Source organism: Danio rerio, chromosome 3 (assembly GCF_052040795.2).
Source record: "Danio rerio strain M-AB ecotype USA chromosome 3, GRCz13ab, whole genome shotgun sequence".
In the NCBI taxonomy this organism is placed as follows: Eukaryota; Metazoa; Chordata; class Actinopteri; order Cypriniformes; family Danionidae; genus Danio; species Danio rerio.
The window spans coordinates 67,262,501-67,279,847 of NC_141023.1; the positions used below are offsets into that span (position 1 = coordinate 67,262,501).

The 17,347-nt window shown below is 42.3% G+C and overlaps 2 long non-coding RNA genes across 4 annotated transcripts in view; one reads left to right on the plus strand and one right to left on the minus strand.

The window, feature by feature from the left end:
* LOC147846149 (uncharacterized) overlaps window positions 1–17,347 on the minus strand; it is a 264,765-nt gene that overhangs the window by 126,794 nt on the left and 120,624 nt on the right. For 2 of the 3 annotated variants that reach the window (XR_015481496.1, XR_015481495.1), the window contains one exon: window positions 8,731–8,837. This is a non-coding gene — a long non-coding RNA (uncharacterized LOC147846149). Of the gene's footprint in view, window positions 1–6,131; window positions 6,473–7,423; window positions 8,838–17,347 lie in introns of those variants that run through there. The other variant, XR_015481494.1, reaches the window with a different exon arrangement.
* Window positions 1–17,347, plus strand: part of LOC147846150 (uncharacterized) — a 145,501-nt gene that overhangs the window by 63,423 nt on the left and 64,731 nt on the right. The gene's annotated exons all lie outside the window — the stretch shown is intronic.

Consider the following 17,347-nt stretch of genomic DNA (forward strand, 5'->3'; position numbering starts at 1 on the left):
AACTCTTTAATTGGTAAATTCATAAATGATGTCACCGATTTGGTGGAAAAAACACATATAAAATGACGTATTGTCAATATAAGTAGTTGTGCTGTCAATTGATTAAAAAATGAACTTCCTTTTTTCCAATTAATTGCGATTAATCACATATAAAAGACTGAAGATTTTAATTTTGGCTATTCAAATGTAAAATGAACCTAAACACATTGTACGATGGGTAAATGTACATGTAGCTGGTGAGATATCACTTTAAACAGGTAATTTTGGAAGATTATTTGACTTGTTTTTAATCTGCGTCGACTTAAATAATTAATAAATGTTTCATTTATGCATAATTAGATGGTTATTTTTGTATTGTAGGGTGAGTAAATGTACATTTTAGGGGTGAAATATTATTATAAAGAGGTTCTTTTGGACAATTATTTGACTTGTTTCTAATCAATAGCTTCTAAAATAACTCATTTATATCTCATATGGACATTTAGATGGATTTATTATTTTTGCATTGCAGGATGAGTACATTTACAAATTATTTACAATTTTTTTTGGAAGATCATTTGACTTATTTTTAATCTGCATCATCTTAAATAATTTATTTATTTCTTATATGGCTTGTTTCTAATCTGTATCTTAAATAATCCTAAATATTTCATTAATTTCTCATATGTCTATATTTAGACGGTTATTTTTACATTATAGGGTCAGTAAATGTACATTTTGTCTGGAGAAATATTATAAAGAGGTTCTTTTGGAAGATCATTTGACTTATTTTTAATCTGCATCATCTTAAATAATTTATTTATTTCTTATATGGCTTGTTTCTAATCTGTATCTTAAATAATCCTAAATAATTCATTTATATCTCACATATGTATATTTAGATGGTTATTTTTGCATTATAGGGTCAGTAAATGTACATTTTGGTGGTGCAATATCACTATAAACAGGTGATTTTGCTTCATGCACTTCTCTGTTGCTTTGTTTTCAGAGGTGAACCCAACTGTGCATTGGTTCATTGTTTTTTTTTAGTTTTCTCTCTGAGATTTGAGCCAGCAGGACAATGGTCAATAACCATCACATTGAGCATCTTAGCCATCTGCTGCCCAGATCAAGGTAATGCTCCACTTTTCCCAAAGTTAAACCTTTTTCTCTCAGAAATATAGCTAGTGGAAGATACAGTCAGCAGATACATTCTGCTTAGAAACACACAGTAATCAGCCAAACAATTTTACATAAACTAGTTTACTGTGCTCCCCACACTAGCAAATTATTTAGCTTGTTTGAATGAAAAACTCACTTAATTTTGACATATAATTTAAAAAAGTAGTCAACATTTTTGCTCGTCTAGAAATGCTTCTTGATTACATTTATTTATTTATTTATTTTTAAATATTTGGACTAGAAACAAGACAAAAACTCTAAGTAAATAAAGCATTTTTACAGGGATATACTGCAAAAATCCTTCATTTTGTAAGAAAAAAAATAGTATATCTAATTTAGCTTTCAATGACATGACAAAAGGTTTTCATTTATTAATAAGTAGCATATAATAAGAAGAAGCTATATATATATATATATATACGACGGTTTAGGGGTGGGGTTGGGTGCCACGCCTCCTTTTTAAAATCATACAATTTCGTACAACTGAATTCGTACAAATTAGCCACTAAACTGACAAAACGTAAAATACTTCTCGTGAGATCAGCGGCGCTCTCAGTATGGGACCGTCGGAAAAGGGCTCCTTTTTTCGTTTTTTTGTCATTCCCACTTCATAATTATCCATTAGGCAAAGATAAACATGGCGGTTTGTTCGTGATTCAGGTTGCTAACACACTTTTTTTCTCCTGTGTATTGACGGCTTCTCTTTTTTTTTCACTCTTCACTCTCGCGCTTGTCCTTTTCTTTCTGAATGGATCAGATGATGAGGACACTTCAATAATCACGCACACATCATTATCATTAGCTCAAGAAGTTCATTATATCAAATATAGGCGCGATCGCGAGCTCCCGGAAGAAAGCGAATAGCGCTAGCACTTTTAGACGGGCTCGTAAAACAACAACAGCACACGGCAGATTTTTCTTATTGGCTTTGTGTCTGTTCATCAAGACGGCGACAAAGTTTGTTTGAGCTCGGGTCATCCATGGCTTGTTATTATATGAATATAGTATTTCCATGTAATCTCTCGGCTGTGTATTTAAAATAGCATGGCGGTTCCTTTGTTTTCATTCTGTCTAGCTCCACGAGTTTGTGACATGTCTCTGTAACCAATCCAGCCTGATCTCTCGAGAAAACGTAAGTATTTTACGTTTTGCCAGTTTAGTGGCTAATTCGTACGAATTTGTACAAGTTCAGTCATACGAAAATATTGGATTTCAAAAAGGAGGCGTGGCACCTAACCCCACCCCTAAACCCAACCCTCATTGGGGGATGAGCAAATCGTACTAAATTGTACGAACTAGATCGTACAAATTCATACGAATTAGCCACTAAATGAAAAAGTTACGTATTGCCGTGAGATTGTGTTGAACCAATCAGCATTCAGCTGCACGTGTAGCTCCACCTTTTGGTAACCTTCCTCCTGTTTGGTACTCTTTCGAAAGGGTGCCAAAAAAGTGGTACGGAACGGGTTTGGTACGCTTTTTGACAGTGGAAGCGGCAATTAAAGCGTACCAAACCATTCATTAGATATTTGGACTAGAAAAAAGACAAAAATAAGTAAGAAACACATTTTTGCAGTTATGTCGCATGTAAATATCAAACCGCACATTTTGCACAGAATTGGCAACCCTGAAACGGAGGCACGTCGAAACTTATTAAGCACATCAAATCTTTCTTTTTTCCCCCGAAGCACTTTAGAAGTATGAATACCGACCCAAACTCATTGGGTAATAATATCTGCGGTGACATTCAGGAAAATGACTTCACGTCTCACACATTTAGCAACACTTAAAAATGAATGTCCAGCGAGCTACACTAAAAGCACATTCAGTTTGCTCTGAAAGTCGAATCTGGCAGCGTGTCATTACATGTACAGCAGCGAATGCCCAGGCACTTCACAAATAAATACAACGTCTGGAGAGTGGCGCTAAAAGGTTAATGCTCTTTCGCCGCATTTAAGAATAAAAATAACCCAGCACCTACACTGAATCTGACCCCAAATCTAACCGACGGGTATTTAACAAAAGCAAACGCGAGATAAAAGGCATTTGCTGTAGGGACGATACCATTTTATCTCACCACTATGAGTTCATCCATTCATTTCCCTTTAAATTAGTCCCTTATTTATCAGTGGTCACCACAGCGGAATGAACCGCCAACTATTCCAGCACATGTATAATGCAACACTCACACACTAGGGAAAGTTTAGTTCAGCAATTCCCCTATAGCGCATGTGTTGGGGAAACAGGTGCACCCAGAGGAAACCCACACCAACACTTGGAGAACATGCAAACTCCACACAGATACGCCAACTGAGCCAGCTGGGGTTTTATTAGAAAAGCAACCAAAGATTCAGGGTGATTATATGGTGGTCGGGAAGGAGTGAGGAGGAGACCGGACATCTGTGTCTGCATTCGTTTACATCCATAAGTGTGTGCTGATTGCGCCCGATCTGATTTACCTGCGGGATGCGGTGCCACCGTCCCATCTGCTGCTCACATCTGGAGCGCACTTGGACGCATCCCAAACACAGCAATGACAGGAGGCAAGAACCAGTTTAGAGAGGGCAGCGCAGATTAGCCGAGTGTCAGGAAATCACCTTAAAGTAAGACAGAAAACGGGAAGAATACAAAGCAAGCTTCATACACAGCTGAGGGCGGAATTATTCTAATATTCTAGTCAGACCCTGCTGAAAAATCCAGCTTAAACCAGCCTAGGCTGCTTGGCTGGTTTTAGCTGGACGACCAGGCTGGTTTTAGAAGGGTTTTGGCCATTTCCAGGCTGGTTTCCAGCCATTTCCAGCCTGGACTTAGCTGGTCAGGCTGGGAGATGATCAGCTAAAACCAGCCTATCCAGGCTGGGAGCTATGAGCTCAAACTCCCCTCTCGCCTTGCAACGGGAGGGAGCCCAGAACTCGAGGATCTTATAAGCTCAGGGCTCTCTCCCGGGACAGCACGCCAAACTAGCTTTATTATCAATCATCAGCTGAGTGTGAACTCTTGAAATATATTAAGTTTTTAGTTATGATACTCCGCTGGACACTCCCAAAATAATTCCGCAGAAATCCGCAGATTTTTACCAAAATTCTCAGCAGAAATTGCAAAAAACGTCCGCAGATTCCGTCTGGCCCCCATAACGCCCGACCCGCTGTTGGTTATAGGAGGATTACATTAACGTTGCTAGCCATTTTGCAATGAGCTAGTGCAGCGTGTGCCTGACCAACACAATCTCACAGCAATTCAAAACTTTTTGATTTAATGGCTAATTCATATGAATTCATACATTTTACTACGATTTGCTCATCCCCCAATGACGGTTGGGTTTAGGGGTGGGGTTAGGTGCCACGCCTCCTTTTTAAAATTGTACAATTTCGGACGAATTAGCCACTACACTGGAAAAACGTAAAATACGTTTTCTCGTGAGATCAGACTGGCTGGACTGGAGTTGTGTTTGAAGGTGGGCGGGGAAGTCAGCATCTTGCCTGTAAACATTGTATTTTGTGCACTTTATTCTCTTTTATCTCTTTAGATATTAGTCTGAATTGTTCGGTTTGTAATGCGTACCGAAAGTCTGGTACCGAACGGTTCAATACGAATATGCGTATTGTTACACCTTCAATATATATGGCTAGAAACAAGACAACAACTAACAAAAACTGAGTGAGTGTGAGTGTAGTGTTTGTGCAGTGTAGGAGTGAACATGACCACACTTCTTTTTCTTTTTCAGGTGGTGTTGAAGGATTTACCGGTGAGTGAAGCTAACTGACACGCTGCTAGTTAACAGACAGATGATGAACTCTGAAACTGCTTCATTCTGATGCGTTTGCTTGTGCGAGACCAGCGCAGAGATGTTGCATCGGGGAGTGTTTTCCAATGCTAGCTGAAGGGGGATTAGTGTAGGATTAAAGAACTAAATCAAAGTAGTTTTGCAGTGAGAAAGAAGACAGGGGGAATAAGTGTACTGGGAACAGCAGTAGAGGCATTGCTTTGGTTTGTGAAGCACATGCATATTGAACAAGAACAGAAGAGTTGGTCAGCATATGTTCCCACCAAGACTTTCTTGGCTAACCCGGATAATCCTGCAGTGGATCACGAGACTGCACTGTTTCAATCACAGTAAGGTTTTTGAGTCTGGACTGGATAAATGGTTGGTGCGGCGCTTAAAAATGTCAACTAGCCAATAACTCGTCAAACTAATGAGAATGTTAAACATCATTACAGACAAGGTCATAAAATGAGAACAAAAAGCAGATAGGCGATAGCTCTTGTGTATTTTATACACTGCAGAACAGTGCTTTTCTTACTTAAGGGTCTTTTGTCTGAATTAATGAGTCAAAATTAAGTGAGCTTCAGATATAAAAATAACCTGCCAATGGGGTAAGCAAAATAAGCATTCTTTTACTCATTACTTTAGAGGTCACCACAGTGGAATGAACCACCAACTATTCCAGCATATGTTTTATGAGCAGACGGAGGAAACCCACACCAACACAGGGAGAACATGCAAACTCCACACAGAAATGCCAAATGACCCCACCGGGACTCAAACCAGTGACCATCTGTCTGTGAGGCCACAGTGCTCACCACTGAGCCACCGAGCCGCCCAGCAAAATAATCTTGTTCATGTTTTGATGTAGTTGCTGTGGTGTTTATTCAGCCTTCCTACAACCATAAATGAGCCACACACACATTTTGTTACAAAGTTTGCTGTACACACACACACACACACACACACACACACACACACACAAGCACACGCATGTTTAATTTTACACAGTTTTTGCACATCTACTCACAGCAAATACAAGTAAATATACACTGCTGTATGGAAATCTGTTATTCTACTGTACAAAATAAACCTGGTTTAATGTCAACAAAGCGAGACTCGTTTATCAACCCAGGATACATACCTCTATATATATTTCTGGAGAGCACTAAATATGTCCCCGAAGCTACATTTTTTTTTTTTTTTTGCAGTTTTGTTTTTGTGAATCCACCAGAGGCCGCTGCGTACGCTTTTTCAGATCTCTAGCTTCTCTCGAGCGTGCCATGTTTTCACATAAATCCACCAGAGGCCGATGTCGACTGACTGATCAACTGACTCGCCCTCTACCTTCCCCAAACCCAACCGACAGCGTTTTTAAAAGCAATCCAGAAAAAAAGGCCCTTGTCTGATTTTTACCAAGATTTCAGATTTTACCCTGTTTTTTACTTATTTATTTCATTTATTGGCTTTTGTTTTACCTGCTTTCTGGGACCGTTCTTTGTCAGACTCTAACGTGAGCAGAGCGTGTGTTTTCGGCGTCCATGTTAACTGTAACGGTTGTCGTATATTGGTGGAATTTTTGCGTCCCGTTCTCTCTCTCTTTTTCTATCTCCCTCTCTTTCTCTCTCCCCATCTCTACCTGTCATATCCTTTAGGTCCGCCTTCGCGGAATCTGATTGGTCAGGAGACCAGTCACTCATCATTGGGTGACGTGGCGCTGTCACATATAAGGACGCCAGGGAGAGCGGATGACAGCGCGCTTTTCCTTTGATCCCGTTTTTGTGTATTTTTGCCGACATGATTTTGTTATTCGTTAATTTTGCTTAACTTTCGTTTGGATAAAATTATTTAGTATATTTTCTGCCCATTTTTGAACGAGATTGTGATTTCTGTACATTTATATTCGATTGTTTGTTTGTTACTTTGGCACAACTCTCACCTGCTCAAATCCAAAACAGATTATTGAGAGTTGACTTTGTCCTCAGAGTAAGGCGGACAGGGAAGATGTCGTACGACTTCCATCTTACATACACGTAGTCAATCCATTGTTTAAAACACCAGGTAAGAAAGTGAATGCCACTTATGTATTTGTTTTGTTTTTAGTTCAGAATAGGTAAGTTTACGGCGCTCGGCGCTGAAGATTTTTCTTTTCTTTTTCTTTTCATGTTCTAGTGAGGTAAGGGTTTCGCTTATGAGTTAGAATTGTTTTGTTATATTTATTTCTTTGATTTGGCTTCACTGGCGTCCCCTTACTCTTGAGTTGACCTAATTTTGTTTGATACTTTGTTTAATTTGTTACTTTATTATTGTAAATATTTTTCTGAGTGTATATATATTTGGGCATTATTCTGATTTCACTTTTTTGTACATTAAATCACTTTTGTTGGCAGTTTTGTTGATTGTGTCTTTTGTTTTCACCCATCATCTGGTAAAGGTACCACACCTCTTAAATGTTATTACTTTTACCCTAGACTAACATCAAAGTGGTTGTAACATAACAGATTAGAGCTTTCATACCGCACACAGCAGCAGCGCGTCAGAGCGAGGCGTGAGCGTCGCCGAAGCAGCAGTGCAGCGATAGTTTCGTCGCTGGGTCTATTTTTAATGCGCTGCTTACTCTTAATTAAAGTGCATTGATAATGACCAAAACACATTGAATGACAGTAAAAAGTAGCAATTTTACCCAATAATTGCGTTAATAATGTCAAATGGTTTATATATAGTCATTTAAATAAACTTACAACGATTAAAAACGGCAACAAACATTTATTTAGGCCCGAACTACAAAACCAAATGTAAAACAATGTTAGTAACAGTTTTGCTTAAGTTGCACACTAGTGTTGTAGGAGAGGGGAAATAGAATATTTACGGCATTTGTAGTCCATAGGCAAGTGTATTGTGGGTAGTGTTGTTCGACACGCATGCTGGATGATGCAGCGCTCGCTGTGTTCTGTGCAGCTGAGCAGAGCAAGAAAGTTTTACTCGGCTTTGTTTTATGTTCACTCGAGTTATTCCTACCGGGAGCTGTTTGCACTGTGAATCTGACAACACGAAAATAAGTAAAAGAATGGCATGCATTGGTTACTTTTGTCAGTCTCATCCTCTGCACGAGCATGAATTAACGAGCTGTTATTCTGCCGCTGGACATCACTAAAGCGGAGAAAGCAACACTAGTTTGATCATGTATAAATATCATTATAACTATATTGTATAAATATGATTATAACTAGGTCTACAGCAAACTGATAATCATGACATGATATGACAGGCGATTGTCTTCTGACTGTAGACACTTCTCATATAAGTTAGCTTGAGAAGCATACAGCACTATTTGAAAACAAAAACTAAGGAGTAAGAAAAGCATGTTTATGCCGTGCAGTCGTGTAATTGTCGACAGAAGTCCTTAGTCCCAGAAGTAATAGTGTTTGAAACAGCCCGGGAGCACTTGTTTGGTCCTAATCTGCATGTCGGAATCATTTACTCGATGTTCTGGACTGTCCGAAGCAGTTGAAGACCAGTCAGAATAAGCTGAAAGTGGCATTTACATTAGCAGGACTCATATTACTGCTCTCAGCAGCCCAAAGCAGTGTTGCAGACCAAACTTTTCGCCATGAGAAACTTAGGCTGGTTTTCCCAAGGCACTCTGTAGTATTTGCTAGCATCATTCGAGGGCACCTAAGGCATGGCTGGGTCTATATTGGTGCCCTCATTCTTTCACGGCCGGCGATCCCTAAGAAGGGAGCCTACCGAAAGAGCGATATGTAAAGGGGAGCCGTCTTGATTAATTGAGACAAGAGTTGACTTACCGCAAGTCATTAAGTCGCCACTGGGCTGAGTGTGTGTCACTTCTCGTTTCGTTCACTGACAAAACACACAGGCTGCCATCGTATCTCTGCATCTCTCGAGTTTTACACTGCCAAAAAAATGCAGTGCTTTCATTAGTTGGATTGTTTCTAGTCCAAATATCTAAAAGTTCTTACATCAAGAAGCCTTTCCTTAAACAAGACGAAAAATAAAGTCAAAATTAAGTGAGTTTTTCCTTAAAACAACCTATATCTGCTGATGGGGTATGCAAATATTGCATATTAGTACTCCTATTTGTCAGCTCTAATAGTTGGTGTGTGTGTGTGTGTGTTCATTTTCTGAAGCTGTTTGAACAGAAGTGTGTGTGGTATATATGTCACCGTTTCACCACTAAAGGTATGCCAAAATGCTGGAGTTATCAAAAACATACATGTGTTTATTAACAAAACACTTACTACAGGCCCTGGAACATAGCCTAGGCTGGTTGGCTGGTTTTAGCTGGTCGACCAGGCTGGTTTTAGAGGGGTTTCCAGCCATTTCCAGCCTGGTCTTAGCTGGTCAGGCTGGAAAATGACCAGCTAAAACCAACATGACCAGCCTAGGCAGACTGGGAGCCCAGCCAAAATCAGCCATGTCCAGCTTAAACCAGGCTGGTCAAGCTGGTTTTAGCTGGATTTAGCTGGTCCTTTTTCAGCCTGACCAGCTAAAACCAGCCTGGAAATGGCCAAAACCCCTCTAAAACCAGTTGGTCGACCAGCTAAAACCAGCCTAGGCTGGTAAAAGGTGGATTTTTCAGCAGGGCCCTGCTTAAAAATCCAGCTTAAACTAGCCTAGGCTGGTTGGCTGGTTTTAGCTGGTTGACCAGGCTGGTTTTAGAGGGGTTTTGGCCCCTTCCAGGCTGGTTTTAAGCTGTTTCCAGCCTGGTCTTAGCTGGTTCGGCTGGGAGATGACCAGCCAAAACCAGCTAGACCAGCCAAGCTGGGAGTCCAGCCAAAACCAGCTAGACCAGCCTAGCCAAGCTGGGAGTCCAGCCAAAACCAGCTTGACCAGCCTAGTCAGGCTGGGAGTCCAGCTATATCCAGCTTAAACCAGGATAGTCAAGCTGGTTTTAGCTGGATTTGGCTGGTCATTTTCCAACCTGACCAGCTAAGACCAGTCTGGAAATGACTGGACCCCAGCCTGGAAATGGCCAAAACCCCTTTAAAACCAGCCTGGTCGACCAGGTAACCCAGCCAACCACTTTAGGCTAGTTTAATCTGGATTTCAGCAGGGTTAAGCTAATAATATTGTAGATAATGTTTAATTCCCAAGATGCTGACAATACAATAGCAGATGAAGGACTGAACAGTGAGGTATAGATACACAAGACCCAATCAACTGAATACAAACACACACATGATACAAACAGAAAGCACATGGCACATAGGGAAGTTTACATGACAAACAGAGCACACCTCTCGTGACTTACACCTTACATTAGGCATGTCCAAACCTGGTTCTGGAGGTTCGGCGTCCTGCAAAGTTTAGTTCCAACCCCAATCAGACACGCCTGGGCTAGCTAATCAAGCTCTCACTAGATTTTCTAGAAACATCCTTGCAGGTGTGTTGAGGCAAGTTGGAGCTAAAATCTGCAGGACAGGGCCAACTTTGGACACCCCTGCCTTACATACATATACAGCAGCTTTGTGTACTTAAATGGTCCAGCCAGAAAGCTCTTGACCTGTGAGTAAGGGCACAGACTGTCTGAGCAGAGGCACTTCCTCTAAAAATACAAATAATCATAAAAAATACATTCTGCGCTTCCTTTCTCCATGAATGAGTGTGTTTGTGTGTGTGTATGTGTATCCATAAGGACGTCCCTTGTGTCCGTCTCCCTGTATTAGCCCTGAGTGCACTCGACAGCTGACCTCAGTGTGGACTTCCAGACACTGTAAAGTCACCTAAACTTTCTCTTTGGAAATGCATTCAAATCTCTCTTTCTATTGTTTTGGATCCGCTCTGTGTCTGTGTGTTGTGATGACGGTACACAGCGAGTGCTCAGTCAATTTATTCCATCTGGAAAGTCTTCAGTCAACCAGTCTACAGTCAGAGTCTGCTGTTATACAGTGTTATCCATTTTCTTGTCGGCTTAGTCCCTTTATTAATCCAGGGTCGCCACAGCGGAATGAACCGCCAACTTATCCAGCATGTTTTTACACAGCGGAGGCCCTTCCAGCTGCAACCCATCTCTGGAAAACATCCATACACACTCATTGACACTCATACACTACGGACAATTTAGCCTACCCAATTCCCCTATAGCGCATGTGTTTGGACTGTGGGGGAAAGCTAGACTGGTTTTAGCTGGTCGACCAACCTGGTTTTAGAGGGGTTTTGGCCACTTCCAGGCTGGTTTTTAGCCATTTCCAGCCAGGTTTAGCTAGACAGGCTGGAAAATGACCAGCCAAATCCAGCTACAACCAGGCTGTACTCCCAGTTTGGCTTGGCTGGTCAAGCTGGTTTTAGCTGGTCATTTCCCAGCCTGACTCACTAATACCAGGCTGGAAATGGCTGGAAAACAGCCTAGAAGTGGCCAAAACCCCTCTAAAACCAGGTTGCTCGACCAGCTAAAACCGGCCAAACAGTCTAGGCTGGTTTAAGCTGGATTTTTCAGCAGAGTTAAGCTAATAATATTGTAGATAACGTTTGATTTCTTACACTGAGCAATCATTTCGCTTCACAAGAGCTCAGTGTGTCAACATAAGCTATGACTATTGATTTGGACTCGTTTGTATGAGATCAGTTTTAAATCTAAAAAAGGGTCATCGTTCATCGCTATTATAAGAATCAACACCCTGCTGAAAAATCCAGCTTAAACTAGCCTAGGCTGGTTGGCTGGTTTTAGAGGGGTTTTGGCCATTTCAGGCTGGTCTTAGCTGGTCAGGCTGGGAAATGACCAGCTAAAACCAGCTTAACCAGCCTAGCCAGGCTGGGAGCCCAGCCCAAACCAGCTATATCCAGCTTAAACCAGGATGGTCAAGCTGGTTTTAGATGGTTTTAGTGGGTCATCTCCCAGCCTGACTCACTAAGACCAGGCTGAAAAATGACTGGAAACCAGCCTGGAAGTGGCCAAACCCCCTCTAAAACCAGGCTGATCGACCAGCTAAAACCAGCCAACCAGCCTAGGCTGGTTTAAGCTGGATTTTTCAGCAGGGCACCTACATCTTATATGACAATACATTAACAGGAAAATTTAATTTAAACTCAATACTCTTAATGATTTATTAATAACGAGATTTGAAGTGACAGAGGAATGCTTCTGGTTTATGTCCTGAGATTTTGCCATCCTGAACTTCGGTTTCACGCTTACCGATGTCATGCAGACGTAATCCTTCACACCAGTGTAATGCAGGCTACTGTACCAACAGCCCTGAGAGTCAAGCTTCAGATCGAACCATCGTTTACAGAATTACCATAAACGTCCACCTTGAGAGAGACAGAGATGGAAGAGAAGCCTCAGGGTGTGATGGGTTTTGTCCTTGTTAAGGTGGCGTGACAGAGCATATCCAAAGTTCCCGTTCACCCTCGTCTGCTGCTTTACTTCATCTGCATTTATCATCCTTTCAGAAACTGACCTTATGTACAAGCCATGGGCAAATCAGCCAGCCATTGATCAGAGGAGCTCCTTACAGCGGTTACCGTCACTGCTTTTGCCCCCGACATGACCCCATATAATAAATCAGAGATCCAAAATAACGTTTAGCAGCTACTTTTATCCAGAGCTACTTTATGTTAGGCACTTTTGCTTGTAGTGTCCCCACTACATGTGAATCAGAATCAGTTTCATCACAATCACAAAATAATAATCACAATCATTTCTGGATGTATAGGCGGAACTTTCTGAAGCATGTAGGGGTGTCACCATGCGTGATTGTGGTATTAGTGAGGCCAGCAGGGGGCGCCCAACCTGCGGTCTGTGTGGGTCCTAATGCCCCAGAATAGTGACAGGACTCTATACTGCTCAGTGAGTGCCGTCTTTTGGATGATGGATAACTGAGGGCGCAAGTAGTGAGGGTAGTGTCGCGGACGCCGCCCTAGACGCGGATAAAACTGAGGGCGGAGTAGTGTCACAGACACTGCCCTCTCTATTCTGCCGCCCTAGACGCGGATAAAACTGAGGTCGCGGGTAGTGAGGGTAGTGTCGCGGACGCCACCCTAGACGTGGATATAACTGAGGGCCCGGGTAGTGAGGGTAGTGTCGCGGACGCCACCCTAGACGTGGATATAACTGAGGGCCCGGGTAGTGAGGGTAGTGTCGCGATCGCCACCCTAGACGTGGATATAACTGAGGGCGCGGGTAGTGAGGGTAGTGTCACGATCGCCACCCTAGACGTGGATATAACTGAGGGCGTGGGTAGTGAGGGTAGTGTCGCGATCGCCACCCTAGACGTGGATATAACTGAGGGCGTGGGTAGTGAGGGTAGTGTCGCGATCGCCACCCTAGACGTGGATATAACTGAGGGCGCTGGTAGTGAGGGTAGTGTCGTGGACGCCGCCCTAGACGTGGATATAACTGAGGGCGCTGGTAGTGAGGGTAGTGTCGTGGACGCCGCCCTAGACGTGGATATAACTGAGGGCGCGGGTAGTGAGGGTAGTGACGCTGCCCTGGATGTGGATATAACTGAGGGCGCGGGTAGTGAGGGTAGTGACGCCGCCCTAGAAGTGGATATAACTGAGGGCGCGGGTAGTGAGGGTAGTGACGCCGCCCTAGATGTGGATATAACTGAGGGCGCGGGTAGTGAGGGTAGTGTCGTAGACGCCGCCCTAGACGTGGATATAACTGAGGGCGCGGGTAGTGAGGGTAGTGTCGTGGACGCCGCCCTAGACGTGGATATAACTGAGGGCGCGGGTAATGAGGGTAGTGTCGCGGATGCCGCCCTAGACGTGGATATAACTGAGGGCGCGGGTAGTGAGGGTAGTGTCGCGGACGCCGCCCTAGACGTGGATATAACTGAGGGCGCGGGTAGTGAGGGTAGTGACGTCGCCCTAGACGTGGATATAATTGTAGGCGCGGGTAGAGAGGGTAGTGACGCCGCCCTAGATGTGGATATAACTGAGGGCGCGGGTAGTGAGGGTAGTGTCACGGACGCCGCCCTAGACGCGGATAAAACTGAGGGTGGGGGTAGTGTCACAGACACCACCCTCTCTATTCTGCCGTCCTAGACGTGGATATAACTGAGGGCGCGAGAGGTGAGGGTAGTGTCGGGGACGCCGCCTTCTCTATTCTGCCGCCCTAGGTCATCTCTATGGACGCGCCGGCTCAGCACCCATGTCAGATCACATAATTATTTTACCTGTTTACCTGATTAGTAGCCCTAAACTGCTCCTGTCTTGACTTTCTTTGAAATGTGTTGCAGGTCTGAATGACAGAAAAAGATGCATATTTACAAATGAAATGAAGTTAAGCCAGAGAAAACATCAAATACGTTGTGTTCATACTGTCTGCAACGTAACACAAGTCAGGGTACATTTGAAAATTGCTACTTTTTTATTTGCATTTTGCAACTTTTTTTCTGATTTGGGGTTGTATGTTTGAACTAGTGTAAAAGTAGTAAGTGAAGAGCTTTCTGCATCCTCTGATGCTGATTAATAATTGATATAATTCGCCTTTGGCCTGACTACATTATCAAACATCAAAAGAATTTGTTGTGGATACACAAACCATGTTTCTCTTTTGCCATCTTAGAAAGAAACTCTTTGAACATCAATGAAAATTAGTCGTAGAAATGACATATTTAGCTCATGTAAACATTGAGGTCCATCTCATACATAATCCACCCACTATATCGCTAAACACAACTGTTTGCTTGTCGAATATGCAAATGATTGTGGATTTTTACTTATTTTTTAAAATATATATTTATAGAAAATGTTTTTGGTAAACTTTAGTTTAATAGAAATAAAAGACTCAGATGTTTTCAAGTACATGTGTATGCATTTATGTATGAATTATATCATCTTCGCATCAAACTACAAACAACTACGGCTGGTGCAAGGCATTTGTAATGCACTGTCTATGGGGGCAGGTCAATAATTGTAACACTATTCTCTCTTCCAGTTGCCGTTATCCCTCTCGCTATTTGTTTTTCCTTTTTCTAAAAGTCTTGATAACACCATCACGGAGTTTTTCTTTGATTATTTCAGCAAATAGGATTGCAAAAACATTATTTGTTGTACTCCCTCCGACTGCTTCCGCTGCCTAGAGAAACCTATAAATGTGAAAATGGTTCATTGATACAATTCATCCCTTCAAGTAGGCATGTTATCATCTACTTTCCCCTACAAACATTGCGAGTCTACTGTGGGTGGCAGTATAGTCCTGGCTCTCCAGCGTTGCCTTGTGGTCCAGGACCTCAGGTGGTCCACAAAGGATCCTGATATCCCTGTAATTCCCAGAGATTAGATCACAGCTGGACCAGCAGAGGTAAATCAGGACACGGGTAGTTTGGGGAGCATGATGCGTCCAAATTTAGCTGCCCTTTACCAAACCTGCGTGCACACCAGAAACACACACTTCAGAGCGATTCATTTCCACTCACAGGACCAGATGCCATCTGACAAAACGTGCAATTTTCAGCCCATTTGGCTTAAACTAGCACTTGACTGGATTACTTCAGAGAGCAGTTTGATTTCTGATGGAGAATTCGCCCAGTTCACTGGCGCTCACATTGGTGTAGTGGTGTACTGGGAACACACACGCTCGTCTAGTGCTATAATCAAGCATCAGGTGATCAGCTGGAGTGAAAATCAGTGGTGTGGAAGGGTAAATCAGCTGTTTTCTGTGTGCCCTTTCACATGAATGTATTCAAGCACACAGTTCAGACTCAACAGCAGGGCCGGCCCGTGGCATAGGCAGTATAGGCAAATGCTAAGGGCGCTGTACATCCAGGGGGCGCCAGAAATGAGCGGGGTTAAGTTGGTTTTGTTTTCAATATTCCTGACACACATTCAGTGATAGATGGCAATAACTCAAAAACCTCTTACCCTAAAAAGATCTAAAGTGTGTTTCCTACAAAAAGGCAAAGCTGGTTATGTTTCACAGCTGTCTTTTTCTTTTTTTTCCGCTCGATATTACGAACACTGTTCCGTTTAGCCTGGGGTATGCGTTTAGCCGGGAGAGCTGAGCTACCGCGTAGTCGAGCTCTACGTAAGGGACCGTCGGAAAAGTGCATTTTTTTTTATTTTTTTATTTTTTGCTCTATCCTGCTTGTTTTATTTTAAACACAACTAATTTTCTTTTAAATGAGTTTAAATAAACAGTTACTAAAGTTGTCGAATGCTTCATTCATTCATTCATTATAGATCTGTGCATTCTTACATGAACACCTCTGTTCTCAAACAAAACACAATGAGAGATTCATCTGCTGCTCTTCACTAAATAACTATAGTAACTTTAATCAATATGCAAATACAGTTAAATAGATTTTATAGCTTTATTTAATTTCTGTATAGGCCATTGATTTTAATAGGTTAAACCTTATATTTTATTGCCAATATTTTCTAATGTTTGCTATGTATTCTATCATTTGAAGCTATTTGTTGTCCTATATTTTAACATCCCAACGTTGATAGATATGACATAACATTGCTAATCATTAAATAGCTATAGTGCTATCTGTTCAGCTAATGTTATGGAAGGGCATAGATGTTTTGGAAAATAGTAATATTAACGTAACTACCCCCATCATTCCTCAAGCAAATGTGTAAATGTTAGATCTATTCAGCAATGATGTTAATTGCATTGGCATATTTATCTGACATTTTCCCAGCTTGTAGTCGTCGATCAAAAAGCTGTTTAGTTTCTTATGACTTTACACTAGCAGTGGAGTTTACTGCGATGTGACGGGGCACCACCTGAAATCTTGCCTAGGGCGCCAAATTGGCCTGTTCAACAGTCATGTTTTTGTGAGTCGTAACTCTGCTGAAAAATCCAGCTTAAACCAGCCTAGGCTGGTTGGCTTGTTTTAGCTGGTCAACCAGGCTGGTTTTAGAGGGGTTTTGGCCATTTCCAGGCTGGTTTCCAGCCATTTCTAGCCTGGTCTTAGCTGGTCAGGCTGGAAAATGACCAGCTAAATCCAGCTAAAACCAGCTTGACCAGCCTGGTTTAAGCTGGATATAGCTGGTTTTGGCTGGGCTCCCAGCCTGGCTAGGCTGGTCAAGCTGGTTTTAGCTGGTCATCTCCCAGCCTGACCAGCTAAGACCAGGCTGGAAATGGCTGGAAACCAGCCTGGAAATGGCCAAAACCCCTCTAAAACCAGCCTGGTCGACCAGCTAAAACCAGCCAACCAGCCTAGGCTGGTTTAAGCTGGATTTTTCAGCAGGGAAATGTACAACACTAACAGATAACATCTCTCTACAATAGGAAACAGTCATTTCTTTAGCGACATCCTTTACTATACCTTCCTCTTTGAATATTAACACCTGTCTTAGCATTTAAGTATATCTAGAAGTCTTCGACAATACATCAGGCGACCGCCAGCAACCAATGTCAACACTGTGAAATATGGTTGGAGAAAAATCTTGATTTTGTGGTGCCAGGCCTATACATTTTCTGTTCATTATAAACAATATATTTAGGGG